Genomic DNA, 20,572 nt, shown 5'->3' with positions numbered 1-20,572 from the left:
ATTGTTTGGGTCCTCAGGGCTAATAGTGAATGTAAATAGTAACTGTTTCTCTTTTGGCCAGCAACCCTAAGGGTCTTCCCCTCTCAGTTTGATTTTTTTTTTTTTAATTAAAGGGGCCATCCCTAGACTCACTTTTTAAAGAGGCCTATCCATTGAATGGGGTTGCCTCACTCAAGGTGAGAACTTGAAAAGATCTTAGCTTAAAAAGGCCAAGGTCTCCCAGCATCCTGGGCTATCTCCAGTGGTCCTGATAGATATGTGGCCAATGGACCCAGATAGCTGTGGAGGAGAAAGTGAGGCTGGTGTCTTTGCACAGCCCTCCCTCACTCAAATCAAATTCAATTGCAAGTCATGTCATCATATCCCTGATGTCATGGTCCTTTTCTAGAAAGCAGGATACACCACAACCACAACCACAACCACATAATAAACAATCATTAAGTACTTATTATGTGCCAGATACCGTGCTTAACACTGGGGAAATGAACAAAGGCAAAAGATTCTCTAGGAGCTCACAGTCTAATGGGAGTCCTTGTACTATACCACAGTTTCCAAGAAAACAACAAGCTTTTATTATAGCCCTACCTAAATAATAATAAGATATTGTATTGATTAATCACTTGAAATACTTTGAAAACTCAAAGTGCTACAAAAATAAGATTATCTGTACTGATATAACACTGATATGAAACCAATGGGATTAGAACAAAATAACTGAGGGAGGAAAGATTGGAAGTCCATCCAGTAAATTTATATATATGTATGTGTGTGTGTGTGTGTGTGTGTGTGTGTGTGTGTGTGTGTATGTGTATATGGTAGATTATAGCACACTCCCAATGTAATATCAGGCTTTCTAAACAGACTTTCACTTTCTCTTTTCTCACTCAGCTACAGCTTAGAAGTCCTGAAGAACAGTCACTAGCCCCGATCACATCTGGTTGTCTTTAGTTGGGGCAATGGCAATCTTTGTGACCAGATTTTGATAGTAACTATTAACTAAAAGGGCAATCTGCCCTCCAGGGGGTTATTAGAATCAAAGAGGCTATGATACAGATCATTACCTAGGTTTGAGTCTTGGCTCCACCAATTAATGACTGCGTGACCTTTGACTGATTTAATCAATCAAGAAACATTTATTAAGGGCCTACTATGCACCAGGCATTGTTTAGAATTATGTTAGGAAGAAATTCAACTATAGCATTTTGTAAATTTCAGTGCCACAACTACTGGATAAATACTTCTGAGTGGTGGTGATAATGAGCTTGACCAAAAAAAAAAAAATAAGGAAAGAAAAAGAAATGATAGAAAAAGGGGAAGTGACTTTCAAAAAAGATCAATAGTTTTAAAAGTACAACAGAACATAAGATTTAGGGTAGTCATATGAGCCTCAAAAACATTTGATATAGAAGTGAACTTGAATATTACATTCAACTCAGTTCATAACCTATTTCTAAAGGACTTGAAAAGTTTCTTTTCAATTAGACAAGAATTTATTGAGCATCTCCTACATGCAGAAGCACTTTCTGAGGCTGGTCGTTTTTGGTCCGGACTCGTGCTTTCCATCAGACATATCATTTCATAGGTGTATGAAACTCCCAGTGTGAGATGGCCATTTTCTTAGAAGCTAATGAGAAACTGGCAACTTGTTATAGTCTTAGTTAGGTGTCTGGGGGCACTGGGAGGTTAAGTAGCTTGCTCATTTAATTGCTTATTTCGAGGCACAGAGTAAGAGCTTAATAAATGCTTGTTGCATTGCTCATGGCTGCCCAGCTAGTATCTCATGAGACAGAGCTTGAAGCCCTGATTTCCAACTCCAAGGCCAGCCTTTATTTATTTATTTTACTCATTATACCAACCTGCTTCTGATGTGCTGAGGCCCCAAAAAGACAAAAAAAGGAAACACTTCTCGTCCTCGAATAGCTAACACTCTACTAGGTTTGCAAACTGTGATAATTTGGATACTTAAAAAAAATCAAGCAAAATTAAGCATACAACTGTGCACTGGCAAAGGGGAAGTAGAAAAGGAGTACTGGGATATTCTTAAAACACTACTAGTCTTGCGGCGGAGCGGGGGGAAGGCGTGCGAGGTGCTAGGGCTGGATACCGCACGCATCTTTTATAAACTGCCGTGGTCTGTATTCTCTTTTGGAAGAGTTGGAGAAACCTGGAAGGGAAAAGGCAGGTAAAATCAATTGCCAGTAAAACACACTTAAGGTCAGCAAGGATTTGAGAAGGGAAGACAATGATTTATCAGGTTCTAGTGGTCCTAGGGACTTCAGACAACTGCTGGAAAGGCCTGACGTCGGGATGGTTCTCCTGGCAACCGGAGGAGGTCCTGGCCTTGGTCTTACATTTCCGCAAAAGAAGGCAGGTTGAAACAAAAAACTACCATTCCCGATTCACCCCTCTCCTCGCTGGGGAGGGAGGCCGTCGGGCAGCGGGAATGGTTAAGCACGCAAGTCATGCTGGGAATCGTAGTCTTTTTCTCTTCTATTCGGATCAGAAAGGGAGGACGCTAGCTTACGCCAATGAAGGCGTCTTAACTCCACCCCTACCCTTACCCCAACCCCCAACTCCATTCTGTCTCACCCTGCCCCGCCTCCCCCTTTTCGGGATCCTTTCACTAAACCCGAGAGTTTGAAAATTCCCGCGGCAGGAGATCGGGAGGCCTGAGCTCTCGCGAGACTCCCGGCTCTTGGCAGCCGAGACCTCCGGGTCTTTCCACTCCGCAGCTCCTATTTCCCCCCCCCCTTCCCCACCGCCTCTCCTCCCTTTCCCGGTGTGAGAGACTTAGCCTGGTGGCGGCGGCGGCAGTTGTGGCGGCACTGGGTAATGCGCAAAGCACGATCGACATAGCTTTAGAGTGGGAAGGAGTCTGGGAGGGGGATCCCCGGAACCGCGGCGGGTTTGCAGCTGCGTTTTAACCGCCGAGCCGTTGTTCGGCTTCGACGTTGGGGGCTGAGTGAGGTGAGATGGAGTGGGAGGATCGCGGGGCTAGGCTGGGCTGGGCTGGGCTGGGCTGGGGGGAGGGGAGGGAGCCGCTCCTGCGAGTCGCGAGCCGCAGCGGGGAGGGGTCTCCAGGGCGATGCTGTGACGTGACGGAGTCGCGCGGGAGCCGCTTGCGCTTCGGCCTCGCGCCGCGCTGGACTCGGCAAGCCACCGGTTGGGTCACCCGCCCTTCCCAGGTACTGGGGGAAGGGGAGGACGGGCAGGGCGGGTAGGTGAAGGCGGTGGGGGGTCAGGCGGGCGGCAGGAGCCGGTCGCAGTCGGCGCGGCCTGGGCCCCCCTTGTCGCTGCCCACCTCGTCCCCCGCTACCTCGCCCTAGGCCGGGTGTATGCCGAGACAGGTAGCGGCCGCGGGGCCTCCGTCCCTCCCTGGCTCGCCGATCGCCCTGTCTGCACCACCGCCGCTACCTTGGGGGTAGGGAAGGCCTCTCCCGGGGGTTAGGGGAGCATGCCGGGGCCCGCCTCCCCAGCCCCGCGCCAGGCAGGCAGGCAGAGGCGGCGGCTGCCTCCCACCCCCACCCGCTGCGCGGCGCTCTCCGGGAGGGTGAGTTCTTATTATATAACTTCTTTCCCTTCTTCCCCTTGGCGGCGGCGGCACATGGCTGCGGTGTGGCGCAGCCGTATCCGCCCCTCCTGGCCGGCCTGCCTGCCTGCATCCTTCTCTTCCCCGGGAGAGATCGGGGAAGCGCTCAGGGACCCACATTCTCCACTCGCCTCCTTTTATACCCCATGCGCTCCTATCTAAGAGGGAAACCTGCTCGTTGGGTTTGGGGTAGACAGGCACATGCATGGGTCGAGGGTCAGAAAGTAATAGTCGTTTGACTCTGAAACTGGTGGAGAAATTTCAGAAAGTCTAGAGAAACACAGTTAAAATAAAAATGTGGCCGGGAGCAGGGATACTTTCCCCCACTCCTGTAAAACAGATATTGAAACACTTATCATTTCATTTTGCTGTCAGTTGGAGAATCAATGCATGTGTATATACTGTATGTGATTTGTTATTCAGGCTGTCTGACTCTTTATGACCCCATTTGGGTTTTTCTTGGCAGAGACACTGGAGTGGTTTGCCATTTCCTTCTCCAGCTCATTTTACAGCTAAGGAAACTGAGACAGAGTTAAGTGACTTGCCCAGGGTAAACACAGTAAGTGTCTGAGGCAGCATTTGAACTCAGGTCTTCCTGACTCAAGGTCCGGCACTCTATCCACTGCACCACCTAGCAGCCCTACTGTATGTGATAAGAAAAGCTAATTTAGTTCTTAAAATTCTAACGCAGTACAATTATTGCATACAGTATAAACTAAATGAATGTTACTTCTATTTAGTCTACCATGTTTTATAGGTGTTTGGGTTTTTTTTGTTGTTTAAACCAAGAATTACTTTGAGTATTGGTGTGTTTTTTTTGTTTTAAGTCTTAGACCTTTCATCAATTTCATCAATTCTGACTCCATCCTATTCTAAGAATGTAGGATTGTTTTGTCAACTTGTGGGACTGACAAGAACTTTTGACCAAGAGTCAGGAAATCTGGGTATTGTGCTATGTTAAATGATAACTTTGTGACCTTTGCCAAGTCATCTAACTTCCATTGTACTTCAGTTTCATTATGGATATTGGATACTATATGGCTGTAAATCTAAGTATTGTTAGGGTATTTAGCCAGCATAGGATGACAACCTTCTAGCTTCATTGTGCTATATACTGAACACAAAATGTATAATCCCTTTCTTCCACTACAATGATTCCCAATTCTGTATTCATACCAAGATGTGACAAATTTTCAAATGCAAATTAAGGATTTGCCTTAGTTTAAAAAAAAAATCAATACAAGTAACCCATTTTTAGGGGAGGTATTAAGTGTGTCTTGAACCAAAAAAAGAATTGGTGGTTGTCACACCTCTAGAAAGGCTAAGAATTGCTGTTTGTTGGTAGTTAACATTTTAGTGATAATTCCAAAAATTAGTAATAATATTTGAGAAATGTACAATGCAAAATATTCTGGACATTCTTAGAGTAAGCATGAGTAACAAGAGGACTATTATTCATTAAGCATCCTCAATATTGGATGTGTAGAAATTGAGTGTATTAAGATGGTATTTAAAGTGTTCTATGGTTGTGACTTAAAAGATTTTAGGGGTCATAGACTTTAGAGTCTGAATGGGCCCTCAGCTAGTTGGAACACATCATTTCGTATCTTGACACAAGGCTTCAACTTTGAGTCCAGTCTCCTTGACTTCAAATTCACCATGTTGGACAGTGTTGCACATTGAAAAACAGTTTGGAATCAGTTATTCTAATGTTTCTTATGTAGTGATTATACTTACCTCATTCTTGCTGCCTAGTTCTGAAAAAGATTCATTTTAAAATATATTCAGTGTTGAAAGGATGAAGGATTTTTTAAAATGTGTTTTGCCTATAGTCAATCAATAAACATGTATTAAGTGCCTACTTTGTGCCAGGCACTGTGCTAATAAGCACTGGGGTTACAAAGAAAGGTAAAAGGTATTTCTGTTTTCAAGGAGCTTACAATTGAATAGAGGAGACAACAAGTAAAACAAATATACAACAAATGATAAACCGGATAAATAGGAGATGATTAAAGAGGGAAAGGCACTAGAGTTAAGAGGAGTTGGGAAAAGTTTCATGTAGAAGATGAGGTTTTAGTTGGGACTTAAAGGAAGTCAGGTAGGCAGTAGGTGGAGATGAGAAGGTAAAGCATTCCAGGCATGGAGTACAGCTAGAGAAAATGCTTGGAGCCAAGAGATGGTGTGTTTTGTCAGAAGAACAAGTCAGTCACCATCCCTGGATCAAAAGTGTATCTGATGAGAAGCAAATTATAAATAAGAAGATTGCAAAGTGGGAGATTGGGATAGCGAAAGGAAGGGCCAACAGGATTTTGTATCTGATCCTGGCCATAATAGGTAACCATTGGAGTATACTGCAGTTGATAATGGGGTGACATGGTTGAATCTGTGTTGTAGAGAAATTCATTTTGTAGGAAAATTGCTTTGTCAGTTGAGGATGAGTTGTAGAGACTTGAGACAAGCAGGCCCACCAGCAGGCTGTTGCAGAGGTCTTAAGTATGAGATGATGAGGGCTTGCACCAGGGTGGCAGCAGTATTAGAGGAAAGAAGGAGGCACTTCTAGGGATAAAGGTAAAATCGATGGACCTTTGCAAAAGAGACTTGATTTTTGAAGGATGAGAGGTAGTGGGGAGTTGAGGATGACAACTTAGGTTTTGAGACTGGAGGATGGTGGTGATTTTAACAGTGATAGGGAAATTTGGAGGGTGGGAAGGTGTAGGGTGAAAGATGAACTCACATTTGTTCATTGTCTCCCTTTTGTTTATATGTCTTAGATTTTTAAGCTACTAGAGCAGGTATGAGAAATCCTGTGGCTCTTGGGCCAGTGATAGTAGTAGGTGGCAGTGACTAGTTACTGTTGGTCTGTACAGGAAAGCACTTGAACTTTAACATGCTAGTTTTCAAAGTTTGCTCACCATTGTCAATCTGCTTAATTCTGTTCGACACACAGCACAAAATAGCTATTTTCTAGGCATGGAATGTGCTTAGGCCTCCTTGGACTGTTAAATTCCAACCAACTCTTCCCTCCGTATTCATACCAAGATGTGGCAGATTCTCAAATGAAATTAGGATTTGCCTTAGTTTAAAAATCAATACAAGTAATTATTTTTAGGGGAGGCATAAGTATATCTTAAACCAAAGAAAGAATCATTAATTGTCACAACTCTAGAAAGGCTAGGAATCTCTGGATTTGTTAGTAGTTAACATTTTAGTGTTAATTCCTAAAATTAGTAATAATGCTTGATAAGTGTACAATGTAAAAAATATTCTCAACATCCGTAGGGTAAGCATGAGTAACAAGGACTATTGTTCATCAAGCATCCTCAATGTTGGATGTGTAGGAATTCTGTATATTAAGGTGGTATTTAAAACATTCTACAGTTATAGTCAAAAGATTTTAGAGGTTATAGACTTAGAATTTGAGGGGGCCCTTAGAGGTCACCTAATTGGAACACTTCATTTTATGTGTGAGGAAGCCTAATGCTGTTGGTTTTACTCCATAAGACCATCCCTTTTTTGAACTTAATAACATAGCACTTTGTTTTGAACAAAGATAAACCTGGAGTTAGGAGAAATTTTGATTTGAATCCACCTCTGGCATTTAAGAACTATGACCCTAGGCAGATCACTCAATTTCTTTGAATCACAGATTCCTGATCATTAGAGTAGAGAAAATACCTGTAATACCTGCCTCAGTGTTGTGGAAACATATGAAATAATATATGTTAAGTGCTTTATAAATCATACTTAGGCTATTATTATTGTTGTATTTCTCTAATGAACTTGTATTATAGTAATATCTGTGTGTTTTTTATCTACATACTAGACTATAAATTACATGACAGTAAAGAACTTGTCCTTTTATCTTACATCATTACTTACCATAATGTTTTGGGGCTTGGGGGTGAGGCACACTTTGGCAGTCTGGTGAAGATTATGGACCCTTTCTCAGAGTCATGTTTTTAAATTAATAAACTACATTGGTTTATAAAGGAAACCAACTATAAAAGTTATCAAAATATTTTAAAAAATAAGTTGACCAATTCTAGGTTGAGTCCCTGCTCAAGGGATATACAGTAGGCCCTTAATTATTAAGTGGAATTTAAAAAAAAAAAGTCAATACGTTTTGAACTGAATTGGTTCTTTAGTGAGGCTAAAGCTGATTTGAAATATATATTTTATAATTCCCAACTTTTGCTATGTATACTTTTTAAAAGCCTTTTTACCAAATTTGAATAATGCTGGTATTGAGATAAAATGAACAATGCCCTCACAGCCCTTTGTCCCATCCTGCTAGCCTTTTGGTGTATCTTACAGATGTATGTTAATGAATGGCTGGCAGGTATTTATTGATGAGTTAAATGGTATTGGTGAGTTTTTACATAGCTATTCTTTTTTTGTTTTTGTAAATTAATTGATTTTTAATCTATTTCCCCCCAATTACATTTAAAACAGTTTTTAAACTTTTTTTTTAAACATTTTGAGTTCCAAATTTCTATCCCTCTCCCCTCCTTGAGATGGTAAGCAGATATAGGTTATACCTGCTCAATCATGTAAAATATTTCCATATTAGTCATTTTGTACAAGAAGACTCAAATAAAAGAAAAAGAATGAAAGTGAAAAATAACATGCTTCAGTCTGTATTAAAACACTATCAGTTCTTTCTCTGGAGGTGGATAGTATGCTGCATCATTAGTCGTTTCGGACTGTCTTGGATCATTCTATTGCTGAGAATAGCTAAGTCATTCACAAATGATCATCATACAATGTTGCTGTTACTGTGTACAACATTCAACTGGCTCTGCTCACTTCACTTGGCATCAGTTCATGTAAGTCTTTCCAGGTTTTTCTGAAATCATCCTGCTTGTCATTTCTTATAGCACAGTAATATTTCATCACAACTATATACCACAGCTTGTTTAGCTGTTCCTCAGTTGATGGGCATCTTCTTGATTTCCAATTCTTAAGCCACCACAAAAAGAGTTGCTATAAATATTTTTGTACAAATAGATCCTTTTTCCTTTTTTTTTTTTAATCTCTTTGTGATACAGACCTGCAATGGTATTGCTGGATGAAAGGGTATGCACAGTCTTGTAGCCCTTTGAGCATAGTTCCAAATTCCCTAGGAAGACTGGGTCAGCTCATAGCTCCACCAATTAGTGTCCCAGTTTTCCCACATCCCTCCAACATCCATCAGTTTTCCTTTTTTGTCATATTAGCCAATCTGATAGGTGTGAAGTGGTATCTCAGAGTTGTTTTAATTTGCATTTCTCTAATTAGTTCATTTAGTCATTCTTGTACATTTCAGCATAGTTCAGTCTGGACATAAAAGCACAAAACCACAGAATTCATATGTTTTACTAAACCCTTAAATCCATTCTCCTTCCAATCTTAGCTATTTTTGTTGAAATCATACTTAGTCAAGTTTGACTCATGTCATCCTCTATTTTTCTCCCTCTTCTCTTCCCATATTTACTTTATATAAAACAAAAAGTATTATCAAGACTGCCTCCACATTTCTTATATCTGTACCTTCTCTTCACTTACAGAATCATCACCAAAGTTCAAGGTCTTATTTCTTGCTTTGATTGCCTCATTCTGTTTCTAATTTCTCCCCTTCCCTAATTCATCTACCATACAGCTACCAAACTATTATTCCTAAAGCACACAGCCATGTTACTCTCCTGCCTTCAAATCTGATACTTCTAGGCATTAGCAATTAGCTTTAGCAAATTTTAATTGCTTCTAATATAAAATACAAAATCCTTATATTGTTATTTGAAGTGTGGTTTAGCCTACCTTTCCACATTTATTTCACATTACTCTGTTTTGCAGACAAACCTTTGTTGTACCCCAAACTTAGCATTCAATTTGTGGCTTACCTTCGTGTCTGGAATGCACTCCCTCCTTAACCTTTTAGAATCCTTCTCTTCCCTTCACGGCTCAGCTCTGGTTCCATCTTTTGCTTGAAGCCTGTCCTGATCTCTCTAGTTGGCAATGTGATTTCCTGTTTCAGATTCTTTACTTATCTGTTAACAAGTTCTATTCTCTAGGTAAAGGTAATTTCCTTGAGGGCAAAGATTGTGGGGTTTTTATTCTTTGTCTTTGTATCCCCTTATGCTAGTATGGTGCACAATTGAGATAATTAAGTATGGTGCACAGTTGAGATAATTAATAAATGTGTACTAAACATAAACTTTGTTACTAAAAAGCATGATCCCTGGTTCCATCATTATTATGGGTCAGTTAGCTATGTTTCCAATAATTACACATTTATTAAACGTCTGCTATGCTATCAGAGCTGTTCTGGGATCTGGAAATGTAAAAACAGAAAAAAAATCCAAAATAGTACCAGCTCTTAAGAAACTTATATTCAACTAGTGGATACAGTATGTTAATAGATAAGTAAAATATATGTGATTGCCTCCGTGAAACTCAGAATCTGGTATAGGGGTGTGTGCTACATTATTTTCTATTATAGTTTATTTTGCAGGAGAGATGGAAATTAAAAGCTGTGATATTTGGAAAGTGGGGCAGGGCGGGAGGGGAGGCTTCAGTAAGCATTTATTAAATGTCTGCTATGTGCCAGGCATTATGCTAAGCTCTGGGGATACAAAGAAAAGTAAAAGACAGTTCCAGACCTTTGGAGGCTCCCAGTATAATGAGTGAGACAGCATGCAAACAGTTGTAGACAAACTATTTACAGGATAAGTAAGAATTAAACAGAGGAAAAGCACTGGATTGAGTAGGATTTAGTAAGATTTCTTCTGGGATTTTAACTGGAACTTGAAGGAATCTGGGAATTAGTAGTTGAGCTAGGCCTTAAAGGGTGGTTAGCATTTCAAGCTTTGAGTTGGAGTGACATTTCTGTGGTTAGGGGGTGCTGTGAGAAAAGGCATGGAAGCTTGGAAGAGTGTTGGGGAGGCTTAGCTCTAGTGTTAGCCACTTCTAACGTGAAGCCTTTCTGGTGCCTCTAGTTTGCTTTCTCTTTTCAAATTATCTTATTTATTTACTCCCTTCAGTTAAATATGAGTTCCTGGAGGGCTCTACATGTTATGCCTTTGTATCCTCAGTGTCTGGTAAAACACAGCTTAAAAGCTTGTTGAGTGTGCATGAGGAAAACTAATCTAGTGTTGGGAGAAAGAATAGAGTATGGGGAGGGAAGGTGGGAAGACTGGTTACTACTTCCTTATTGAGGCAGGTAATGATGACTATCCATATTAGGGTAGGCATAGTGGAAATAGAGGGTAGAGAGGGAAGGGCTTAGGTGGCACAGAGCACCGGATTTTGAGTCAGGAAGACCTGAGTTCAAATGGCAGCTTCAGACATTTAATAGATATGTGATCCTGTGTAAGCCACTTCTCTTTTTGCCTTAGTTTTTTCATCTGTAAAGAGGGGGATAATCATAGCCCCTGTCTCCCAGGGTTGTTGTGAAGATAAAATGGAATAAATTTGTAAAGCACTTTACAAACCTTAAAGTGCTATATAAAGCTAGCTATTATTATTGTTGTGGTTATTATTATTGTTGTCATTGCACGTATTACTTTCATATGACATCACCCTAGCCGTGGATTCATTACATATATAAATGTTAGATAATATTATTATTTTATTTAAATAATCCTTCAAAGTGCTTGTGGATGGCTGTTAACACAGCAGCAGTGAAACTTTTTAGGGAAGCTTCCAGATCAAATTTTGGAACAATACTTTGTAGGGACTTTTAGGTTTCTAGATCACATTGTATATTATTTGAGGAGTTAAAAATTGCCATGTGTAGTCATGTTTATGGTCTAATTACCTGTCTTTAACGATAGTACTCTTCATTTGGTTATTTAGCAGATGTTTATTGATCCTATTCTGTACAGGGCACTAAGGGATATTTGGTTGTCTTCCTTGACAACTTCAGAAGATTACATGGATATCCAGAAGCATTCTAATTTGCCCTTTATAATCCATCAATCACAAATATAGCTAAATCTTTTTTTAAGCAATTTATATTTTTGCATCTTTTCTGTTCACAAAAATGACTGGAAAAGGTCACAATACAATACTCACTTTATTGTTGATTATAAAGCTACATTTGATTCTGTAGAGCAAAGTAATACCATTTTTTCCAAGTTGTCTGCCTTGCTTGTGTCAGAATCATGCAAGATTCCTTGAAGGATGTAACAACTAAGATAATTTTGTTCCTGATTGTTAGCAGTTAAGCAAGACATAAAATAAGATGTATGTGTTCACAAAAGGTGTCTGCCACTATGTTCTAGGATATCCAGGACAGTCTGCTTACCGGTGGTAAGATTATACAGATGTTGGGGGCAGCTAGGTGGTGCAGTGGATAGAGCACTGGCCCTGGATTCAGGGGGACCAGAGTTCAAATATGGCCCCAGACACATAACAGTAGCTGTGTGACCCTGGGCAGGCCACTTAACCCCATTGCCTAGCCAAGAAAAAAAAAAGATTATACAGATGTTCCTCCCTGTTTGTGCATGACTTTGTGCTGATTGCATTAAGTACAGGGACATAGTCATTCAAAACAGTGGGACCCAATTATCTACACAGGAAAAATCATTTGGTGAAGAATGCCAGTTCTGAAACTTTATATAACTGTATGAAAATCTGGTCAATGGGCATTCTGTGTGTTTGTATATCTCCTGGGTAGAAACGACATAAAGTGAGCTGTGCCCATAATTGAACAGAAGAGAGTTGGTAAGATAGCCTTTTGAAAATTGGTGTAGAACTTTTAATGATCCCAAGCTTTCCCCTGAAACTAAAGCTTATTTTCTTTAATGGTATTCTTCTAGTAATGTTGTACTGCTTTGAGTTATGTAATACCCCAGTCTCTAAAGAATTAAAGTTAAGGGGTCACCTAAAGGGCAATGGGGAGGTAGGTATGTAGTGGGCGTGAACAAGCTGCTAAACTGAAGCACTGCAAAGGATGCCGAGATGTACGATCAGGAAAAAAAATTAGGCAAAAATCTGCCTGTTACATAATTAGACTGAGTAATAGCCATGGGATGTTGGATGGACAAAAGAATTGTAGAGATTGAGATAGAATGAGAAAGTATATCAGCGCCTCAGTGGTATAGTTGAAGAGTGCTGGATTTGGAGTCAGAAAACCTAGTTTGAGACCTGTGTGACTTTGGACCTCAGCTTCCTTATCCGTAAGATGAGGGGGTTGGGCTGGAGTTCCTTTGCAGCTCTAAATTTAGGATCCTCTGAAGTGTATTTTCAGTTTCTGTTACCATGAATTTATTATCTACTATATGTTTCTTAAGTTTATTTCTTTTGGTTTTTATTCTTTTTAGTGTTTTGAGATTTGGTGAATAATTTGCCAACTATCTAGTATTTGGCATTTTGTCAAAGAATCCAAGTATGTATTGATCTATTTTTAGTTTTGATTTTGGTATCTAATGCTTTATATTCTTGTTGACTTAATTGATGTCAGCCATATTACCTCTAGGCTCAGTCTGAAAAGTCTGTGTGAGCAATTCCTTCTTCTCATTTAATCCCACAATACTTTCCATCCCTTTTCTCCTTTTCTTTTTCCCCTTGTATGTGTGGAGAGGTGAATAAAATAGTGTATTGTATCCTGAAATCATCAATCTAGTCTTCCATCTCCTAAGGATATGTTATTCAAGGTTGGAGCTTGTAAACACAAATATGTTTTGGACTATTTTTCTGTGACTTTTAACTCGTTCTTTTTTTTAGATTGTGTATTGCTTTATGGGGTTGAGGGAGAAGCTTAAAAGTGATTAAAAAGAAAGTTTTTCTAATCATAGTAATTTATTTGTACTAATTGCATCCCTTAGAACAAGAAAGTGCGACTCTTCTGTTATGAAGTTTGTAGAGTTATAGATAGGATAATTCATCTTTTTGAATGATAAATGGTTGATTTTACATTTTTGGTGTTCATTGGTATGTGGAACTCCCAGTGTGAAATTGTAATTTGTCTCTTCCCCACTCCATATCTACTACTCACCTGTCAAAAGTGACCTATTTCCCCCATTCCTTAAAGTCTAGTGGCTCCTTCCTATTTCCAGGATCAAATATAGATTCCTTTCTTTGGCTTTCATGTCTTGACCGCTTCCTTCCTTAGGTGACACAGGTACTAAGAGGTTGTAACTTGACCATTGATACAGTCAGGACCCAGGTCTTTTTGATTTCAGGACCATACTCTTTGCCCTTTGCTTCTTCTCATAAAGTGGCTGCTTATATATGAACCCTTTTAATTTCCATTTTCTGGGTTTCTGTAGGAAAGCAGTAAATTAAGAATGACTATCCAGTGAAAAATATGTTAAATCCTTTCAGGTTGATGCTTTCCTGAAATATACTAGTATTCTCTTAAGTCTTTGTTAGAGGGGTGGTGGTTTCTTTGTTTTTGACTTTTCAGTTTATTAGGTGGAAGATATAAACTTAAAATCAGTTCCTTTTTGTGGCACCATCTGCTGAGATGATAAAACTTGAAAATGATTAGTATATTAAAGGCTAACATGAGCTTAAGATCATTTGAGTTTAAATGTGTTAGGTCAAGAAGAGATTAGGAAATTCCTCTCGGGTAACAATTTTGGGTAGATTTTAAGCTAATGAAAACCCCCAGAAAGTAAGATACATTGCTCATTTGAGTAGTGATTTACTTGGTATTTACCAGACAGCTTTACCCCATTGAATAATGCTTCAACAATTATTTTTGAAATGAAAGTTTATCTTCCTCATAGAATTTAGAAGGTTTTTATATGTATATGAAAGTGATTTAAATTTTTAAAATTTTACTTTAAAATTTAATCCTATTTTGGTTTTATTTATGTTTTGTTTTGTCTAGTTAGCCTCTACTGGGGAAAGAAACAGATTGTTGAAAAAAAAACCCTTCAACTTATAATTTAGTTAGCTACCATTTTCAGTCAGTTAGTTTTATCAAGCTTCCAAATAGCCACTAAAAGCAGCCTGGGTAAAATTATGTAAGATCCTTGAGTACATAATGCCCTCCTTTCCTCCATGCCTTTTATTATGAAAATATCTGAAAAAGTAGCTGAAAGAGGCACTACTTTAATTAAATACGATTTTTTCAGCAACTGGCATTGAAAGAAAAAAAATGATAAATTTTGCAAAGGTGGTATTTTTTTTTCTTTAATTTTTTTTAAAGTGAGGCAGTTGGGGTTAAGTGACTTGCCCAAGGTCACACAGCTAGTATGTGTCAAGTGTTTGGTCTGAGCCTGGTTTTGTACTCAGGTCCTCCTGATTTTAGGGCCGGTGCTCTGACCACTGCGCCACCTAGCTGGCCCTGAAAGGTGGTATTTTTTTAAATAGCCCCTAAAAATAGTAAGTACAATACTAATTTATATGTTAGTAGAAAAAAATGTAAATTGTTACTTCATTGAGGTGATTCAACATATATATTTATGTATCTAATGGTCTTAGAAAGTATGTAATAAGTAAAAACTTTATGTCAAATTTTGATAGATTTAATTAGGGAGAATTAAATATTATATGCCTATAGATTTTGTTTCATGAGTTACTTCATGAACCAACTTCATGATTTTTTTTTTGTTCTAAAGAATAACTAAATTTTTTTTTTTAGAAAAGAAACATCTTCTATCCTACTAACATGATTTTTCTTTATTGTAAACTCCAGACATTGCCTTTTAGAGGACCAAAATATTGAACTGTCTTATTTCTGATTTTTTTTTTATCTTCCATACAAACTTAATAATTCACTTTCTTAATTACCATAGCTAAAGTTCTCTCCTTTTAATAAATTCGGTCTTCATTTATCTTTGCTTAAGTTGACTTAGGTTGACTTTCAGATTCTTCAAAAACTTAATAAGCATATGGAAATTTTTGAGACGTTACCGTTCCCTGTAATTAAATCTTATGCATGCATTAGAAATTTGTATGTTATTAAACCATGGGTAGAGTGTCACAGTATTATGGTTCTTCATTTACATAGGTAACATAATCTGGTCAGCGAAGAGTATAGCTTTTAGCTTTGAGTCATATCTGGCACCTCAGATAAGGATATTCTGTTTGTGCTTTAATATGAGCATAAGTTTTCCCACGTTGCAGTAAACTGCTTTGGAAAAGTAAAGACTTCTTTAACGAGGTAAGTAGTCTGTCCACTTATAAATCATAAGCCATTATTTGCATAAATTATAGAGGGTAAAGTTTTGGTTTTGTCAGTCACACGGAGTACTGCAAGGGGCAACAGGAGATAATACTTTCTTGAGTGAAAATACAGAGTCAAATGTGTTGATATTGACATTTTAAAATACTGAATGAACTGTTGGATATGGAGTTTCTAGACTTAGATTACAGGTTTCCTGAGTTGGCAATAATAGATAGGTTACTTAATATAAATGCCAAAATTTCTTGCTTGTATAAAAATGGATATTAAAATGTCATCCTTAGAATTTTTTATAAGAATTAATAAAAGTGATGCACTTAAATTGCTTTGGAATCTTGAAGGTTTGATGAATTGAACTCGTGGGATCATTAAGACATTGAATACAAATTATACTTTTAGGATTCTGTAGTGGAACAAGTATTGTACCAATACTCAGGAGATACATTCTCTACACTACATGAGTGTGAGATTGTGGAGAAGTAATTTATCTTCTTTGAGCCTCAGTTTTCTTATCTGTAAAATGAGTTGGAAGCTGGATAAATGATCTCTAGCTCTCCATTTTAGGTCCTAGATTTATTCTTATATTTAACTACTTGGTTTTTGTTAACTTTACATTTAAGCTGCACTTATGTAAGTCGTTGGGATGTAAGTTTCTTGTGAGCAGGAATTCTTTCTTGTATTTATAGTCCAACACCTGTCATAGTTCCTGGCAGGCATATAGTAGGTGCTTAATTAATGCTCATAGGTTAATTGATTGTTCCTGTGATCCCATTAGCTTCATATCTCTGATCTTAACTCCATCTAGCAGTCATGCAGCTTTTGGTTAAAGACATTCAGTGATGGAAGATTAACTATTTCTTGAGGTAGTCTTTTTTTTTTTTTTTTGACCTTGGGACAGTTCTAAATATTAGGAAGTATTTCCTTAGATTTGTTTTTTTGCAACTTTCACCTATTGCCCTAGTTTTGGCTTCTGAGGCCCAGCTAAACAAAATTTAATCGTTTTTCCACTCCAGGTCTCCTTCCTATTGAAGGAAGAGGAGAAACAATATTTCATTGAGCACCAGTCTTCTGTCTTAGGGGTAAGGGGAGAAAATGCCATTTTTCCAGGCCAGGCCTGCTAAGGTGGGTGTCCCCAGAGTCTGGCCTGGGTTCTCCTCCTATGCTGTTTCACTTGGGGACTTCATTAGCTCCCAGGTTTCAATGATCATCTCTATCTCCCTTAAACTCATCTGTCTAAGAACTGAACTCATGTGTTACCCCAACTTCCCTATTACTGTAGTCTTGCAGCTCAGGTATCATCATCCTTAACTCCTCACTCTCACCCCTCAAAGTCAAATCTGTTGCCAAGTCCTATTGATTTTTACCTTTGTAATATCTCTCCTTTATTCCTCCTTCCCTAACACTGCCATGATCCTGTGTAGGCTCTCATTACCTCATACCTACACTATTGCCACAGCTCTAGTTAGTTTCCCCCCACTCCAATCCATCCTCCACAACTGTCAAATTAATTTCCTTAAAATGAATATCTGACCTTGTGCCCCCTCTTCCTCCCATTCATAAACTCCAGTGACTCCCTATTATCTCTAGAATCAAATACAAAATCCTCTAATTTAGCTTTCAAAAAACCTTTCACAACTTGACCCCTCCTACCTTTCCAGTCTTATTGTACCATTATTCTTCCCTACCATGTAGTCTGGGATCCAGTGACACTGGTTGTTCACATATTTGGAATACTCTCCTTCCCCATCTCTGCCTCCTGGTTTTACTGGCTTATTTCAAGTCCCAGCTAAAATCCTACTTTCTGCAGGAATCCTTTTCTGCTCCCCTTCAATGATAGTTAAGGGCAGCTAGGTAGAGCCATGGATAGAGAGCTGGACCTGCAGTCAGGACGACTCATCTTCCTGAGTTCAGATCTGTCCTCAGATGCTTACCATGTGATCCTGAGCAATTCACTTAACCCCATTTGCCTTCATTTCCTCATCTGTAAAATGAACTGGAGAAGGAAATAGAAAAACACTTTAGTATCTTTGCCAAGAAAACCCCAAATGGGGTCACAGAGAGTCAAAGAAGACCGAAAACAACTGAATAACAAAAATTAATGCTAATAGCTTCCCTCTGTTGATTATTTCCAGGTTATTCTTTATATTTCTTGTTTGTACTTAGTTGTTTGCATATTGTCTCCCGTTAGATTGTGAGCCCCCTGAGGGCAGGGGGGGATTGTTTTTTGTCTATCCCCAGTCCTTGACACAGTGCCTGGTACATAGTAGGAGATTAATAAATGCTTACTGATAGTCATGTCCCCTTGAAGTTGACCTGGTTGTCCACATCTGGATATTTAAATCATGTGCTTTTTTGAAATTCTTAAATTCCACATTTATTCTTGGGGAGGGCATTCATTTAAAAAATATATATTTTTTTGAGTTCTTAATTCTGTCTCTCTCTCTGAAGCTTCCCCTACCCATTGAGAAGGCATGAAATATCAGTTATATATGTGAAACCATGCAGAATATTTCCATATTAGCCATTTTTTCTTTTAAGGAAGAACAATAAAGAAAGTGAAAAAAATATGCTTCAGTCTACACCCAGACCCCCATCAGTTCTTTCTCTGGAGGTAGATAGCATTTTTTCATCATAAGATCTTCAAAATTGTCTTGGACTGTTGTATTGATCAGAATACAGGCAGCTAGTTGGCACAATGTATAGAGTTCTGGGCCTGAAGTCAGGAAGCCCTGAGTTCAGATATGGCCTCAGATGCATACTAGCTGTGTGATTTTGGGAAAGTCACTTAACTCTATTTACCTCAGCTTTCTCATCTGTAAAATGAGCTAAAAAAGAAAATGGAAAACCATTCTGGTATCTTTGCCAAGAAAACTCCAAATGGGGTCATGAAGAGTCAGAACTGAAACAACTGAACAATAACAGTTGATCAGAGTAGCTAAGTCATTCACAATTGATCATTATACAATATTGCTGTTACCATATACAGTGTTCTCTAGATTTCTGCTAGCTTCACTTTTGCTCAGTTCATGTAAGTCTTCCCAGGTTTTTCTGAAACCATCCTGCTTGTCATTTCTTATAGCACAATAGTATTCCATTATAGTTATATTACTACAACTTGTTTAGCCATTCCCCAATTGATGGGCATCCCCTCAATTTCCAGTCCTGTGCCACCACTAAAAGAGCTGCTATAAATATTTCTGTACAGATAGGTCCTTTCCCCTTTTCTTTGATCTCTTTGTGAAACAGAACTAGTAGTTAGTTGTATTGCTGGGTCAAAGGATATAAATGGTTTAATAGCTCTTTGGGCACATTTCCAAATTGTTCTCCAGAATGGTTGGACCACTTCACAACTCTACCAGTAGTGCATTAGTGTTCCAGTTTCTCCATATCCCCTTCAACATTTGTCATTTTCCTTTTCTGTCATATTACCCAGTCTGATAGGTGTGAGGTGGTATCTCCCGAGTTATTTGAATTTGTATTTCTTTAATCAGTAGTGATTTCAAGAGCATTTTTTCATGTGACAATTGATAGCTTTGATTTCCTGTTTATAACTTTTGACCATTTGTCAATTGGGGAGTGACTCATTTTTATAAATTTGGCTCAGTTCCTGTATATTGGAGAAAAGAGGCCTTTATCAGAGAAACTTGCTATAAAATCTCCCCCCCCACCAGTTTTCTGCTTTCCTTCTAATTTTGGATGCATTAATTTTGTTTTTGTAAAAACTTTTTAATTTAATTAATTTAATTTTTAATTTCATGTAATCAAAATTATCCATTTTACTCCCTGTGATCTTCTCTATCTCTTGCTTGGACATAAACTCATCCCTCATCCATAGATCTGACAGGTATTTTTCCATGCTCCCTTAATTTACTTATGCTGTCACCCTTTAGGTCTAAATCAGTTAATCAGTTTGACCATACAGTGTGAGATGTTTCTGCCAAACTGCTTTCCAATTTTCTCAGCAATTTTTGTCAGATAGTGAGTTCTTCCCCCAGAAGCTTGGATCTTTGGATTTATCAAACATTAAATTACTATGATCATTTACTACAGTAATGTAGTACACAGTAATAGCAATATTGTAATGATAATCAACTGTGAAGTACTTAATTAGCCTTATCAAGACAGCGATCCAAGACAATTTCAAAGGATCCCTGATAAAAAAATGTATTGTAGTTTATTGGTTACCTAATCTATTCCACTGATCCACCATTTTGTTTCTTGGCTAGTGCTGGATTGTTTTAAAAGATTAAAAAAAATGCCATAAAATTTTTTGTCCTTAGATTTCTGTGACAGCCTTAGGTCAATTTGAACTGTAGCTTCTAATACGAGTTCTTTCAGGGCCCATTTGTTCTTGGTTATAGTAAATGACAGAAGACAGTTGTGGTTCTTTATTCTCTGTTTCGTATTTTGAGTTCTTCACAGTTCTCACATTTGTTCATAGGACCATACATTTTGACCTTGAAAGAACATTAGCAATAGTCATGTTATTGTTTTTACTTTTTTTTTTTTAAAACATCGGAGAAAACTTAGACCTAGTAACAATAAGTGACTTGACCAAGGTCACACAGCTCACAAAAAGTGGTTGACAGTTAAGTGGTGGCTTCAGATCTTCTAAGTCCAAATCCATTATATTTCCCCCTGCCTCATGACCTGAAGGAAGATAGAGGTCATAGGATCCTAAAGTTAAATCTTATCAAAGAGTCAAATAGGCAAATATCTGGCAAATAGGCAAGTATTTAACAAAATACGTATAATAGAACATAAGATAATGTGGTTTTCTAAGTCAGTATGTGACCTGCAGGGATCCTTAAGCATGATCTGGTGGTGCCATTTCTCATTTCTCTTTGAGTTTGACCACAGGGTTCTAG

The 20,572-nt window shown here is 38.5% G+C and overlaps 1 protein-coding gene across 3 annotated transcripts in view; it reads left to right on the top strand.

Annotated features, from left to right (window-relative positions):
- The first annotated feature begins 2,703 nt into the window (after positions 1-2,703).
- Positions 2,704-20,572, top strand: part of LOC114049663 (protein ELYS-like) — a 127,625-nt gene continuing 109,756 nt past the window's right edge. The window contains exon 1 of one of the 3 annotated variants that reach the window (XM_027870968.1): positions 2,704-2,829. The gene's annotated coding sequence lies outside the window, so the exon portion shown is untranslated. Of the gene's footprint in view, positions 2,968-3,108; positions 3,186-20,572 lie in introns of those variants that run through there. The other 2 variants (XM_027870969.1, XM_027870970.1) reach the window with 2 other exon arrangements.

The sequence above is a fragment of the Vombatus ursinus genome, unplaced genomic scaffold (genome assembly GCF_900497805.2).
Source record: "Vombatus ursinus unplaced genomic scaffold, bare-nosed wombat genome assembly UNPS02014798.1, whole genome shotgun sequence".
NCBI lineage: Eukaryota > Metazoa > Chordata > Mammalia > Diprotodontia > Vombatidae > Vombatus > Vombatus ursinus.
This window is presented reverse-complemented; position numbering and strand designations above follow the sequence as displayed.